This window comes from Condylura cristata, unplaced genomic scaffold (assembly GCF_000260355.1).
Source record: "Condylura cristata isolate star-nosed mole 26May11 unplaced genomic scaffold, ConCri1.0 scaffold00188, whole genome shotgun sequence".
In the NCBI taxonomy this organism is placed as follows: Eukaryota; Metazoa; Chordata; class Mammalia; order Eulipotyphla; family Talpidae; genus Condylura; species Condylura cristata.
This window is the reverse complement of record NW_004567289.1, coordinates 21,491-23,846: the sequence shown is the minus strand read 5'-3', so window position 1 is coordinate 23,846 and position 2,356 is coordinate 21,491. Positions and strand designations below refer to the sequence as shown.

General features: G+C 69.6%; 1 long non-coding RNA gene across 1 annotated transcript; it reads right to left on the bottom strand.

Moving 5' to 3' along the window:
* Positions 1 to 605: 605 nt before the first annotated feature.
* LOC105854675 lies at positions 606 to 2,342 on the bottom strand. Its single transcript, XR_001146244.1, has 3 exons — positions 2,215 to 2,342; positions 1,637 to 1,842; positions 606 to 1,151 (listed from the first exon to the last, which is right to left on the bottom strand). It is a non-coding gene; the product is annotated as an uncharacterized LOC105854675 (long non-coding RNA).
* Positions 2,343 to 2,356: the final 14 nt, after the last annotated feature.

Genomic DNA, 2,356 nt, shown 5'->3' with positions numbered 1-2,356 from the left:
GCTCCTGGCTGCAGCCTACACCGGCTGCCGGAGCGAGGAGCGAGCCCAAGGGGGGACGCTGGCCGGGGAGGCCCCAGAGAGGGCAGGAGGCCCCGGTCAGGGACAGGGTGGGAGGGGCCCCCTGAAAGGGGGCGGGGCATCGAGTGGGGAGAGGGCGGCGCCCCCTGAGTCCGGGGGCAGAGTCCAGCCAGCAGCTGGCCGCCGACCCCTGGGACGATCCTGTCAGCCAGCGAGGTCGGCTCAGGCCAGGCAGCCCCGGAGCCCCGACATCCTCATCCGTCCCCCCGAAAGTGCCCACACTCGAGGGCGCATGAGGCACTCACCGGCCACCCCAAGGCCCACGGTCTCCTGGTCACCCGGGTCGGCGGCTGAGCCCGCAGCGGGCCATGGGGGCTGTCAGGGACACGCCACCTCGCAGGGGCCCCGAGGACGGTGGGGTCCAGGCGACAGCGGACACACGCCTGGCCGGGCTGAGGCGGAGCCCCAGAAAGCAGCTCAGAGGGAGCCCGGCCCCGACTCGCGCGCGGCGCTACCTCAGCCTGCCGGCTGCAGACCTGGGTCTCCCGGCTGGACGCCCCCGGCGACCTCACGAAGCTGCGGAGAACAACTCACGTCTTCTTCAAATTTTATTCTGACATCGCTGTTCAACGGTCTGTCTGCTTTCCGCCCTCAGGTGTAACCTGTGAACCCCCGAACTCCCCCTGAACCGTCCCACAGCCGCGTCCACCTCCCTCGCCTCTGGATCCCACCCAGTGTCCACTTCCAGTTTTCCCGTAGACTCCCACCTGTTTCCTGCCCCTGCTCGCTGCCCCTCCTAGGGGAGAGCACCCCACTTTCCCTTTACCTCTGACTCAGCTTGCGGGGCTTTACGCCGTCCGGCTCCACCCATGTGGCTGTGCTCACCTTTTTGAGGGCTGCATAGTATTCCCCGTGGGGACCACGTCTTCTGGCCACTCGGCTGTTGGGGTGCAAGGGTGGCTTCCGCTTGGCTGCAGGGGGGGCGTTGCTTTGCACACGGGCGCGCAGCCTGGGCGTGTGTCCACTGCCCAGGGGGGTCACTTCGGGGAGACACCCGTCCGGTGGTCACGGAGCGGCCGACGCTGCAGCCAGCTCCACGCAGGAGGGCGGCCGGGCCTGGTGCTGCGCCTTCTCTACCAGATGAGAAAACACCTGTGAGCCCCACACTCGCTGCCGCCTGACCCACCTGGGCGCCGATTCCCATCAGTGTGGACGCGGGGGTGGGGGGGCTGCAGGTGACGCCCCGTGGCCCTCGGGCTTCTCACTGCTCCACATGGATAGAGTGACCTTTCACCCTGCACCCCAAGGGTGTCCCTGTGTGAGGTGACAGGAGGCAGGGGGCACACGGGACGTCAGGGGAGGACAGGGAGGGGCGCAGGGTGATACCAGGGGTGGACGGGGGAGCAGAGAGGGAGGGAGGCGGAGGCCTCCAGCTGGGAAGAACCGGCCCGAGGACACCCGAGGCGACACCGGGGTCAGGGAGACGCAGAAGGCAGGGAAGTGAGCGGAGATGCGAGACAGCCGCGCGGGGAGGCCCGGCAGGCCAGCGCAGTGGACAGCAGGACAGAGGACTCGAGAATGGGAGGACGGGGGTGCTGCCGCTGGGGTCACCGCTGACCTTCCCAGACAGGATCCGGCTGAGTGGGGCGCCGGGTGGTCGGGACTTGGGGACCGCGGGACGCGGGACCTGGGAGCCCGGAGACGCCTGCAGCGCCCCCCCGCGGCCGCGCGGGGCCAGGGCCGCTCAGCGACTGGCCAGGGCCTGTCCGAGGCAGCGCCAGCCTCTGGCTACTGTCCGCTCCGACGGCTGAGCCGCGTCACTCACTGGGGACACAAAGGGAAAGGGACAGACCCAGCACGCGCGGTCGTGCCTGCGCCTAGAAACGCGAGACCCGGGGCGCAGTGCGCGCTGCAGGGGCTGGCGCCGCCCCAGGTGCCGCCCCTCAGGCACCGCAGACGCCCCCAAATGTCAGGAGCAGTTTCCGGAACCAAGTGGGAACGCTGGTGTCCGGGTCCGCTTGCGCCCGCCCAGGGCGGATGGCGACCCCCAGGTGCATCGGTGCTCCCCTCCCCTCCCCTGCACTCCGGTGCTCCTGTCCCTAAGCCCACCAGCGCTCAGGTGCACACCTGTCCCCTCACCTGTACTCAGGCGCGCAGCCCCCTCCCCCACAGTCAGCCGTACCCCTTGCCCCTCACCTGCACTCAGGTATGCACCCCCCTCCACTCACCTGCGCTCAGGCATGCACCTGTCCCCTCACCTGCACTCAGGTGCACACCTGTCCCCTCACCTGTACTCAGGTGTGCAGCCCCTCCCCCACAGTCAGCCGCACACCTGTCC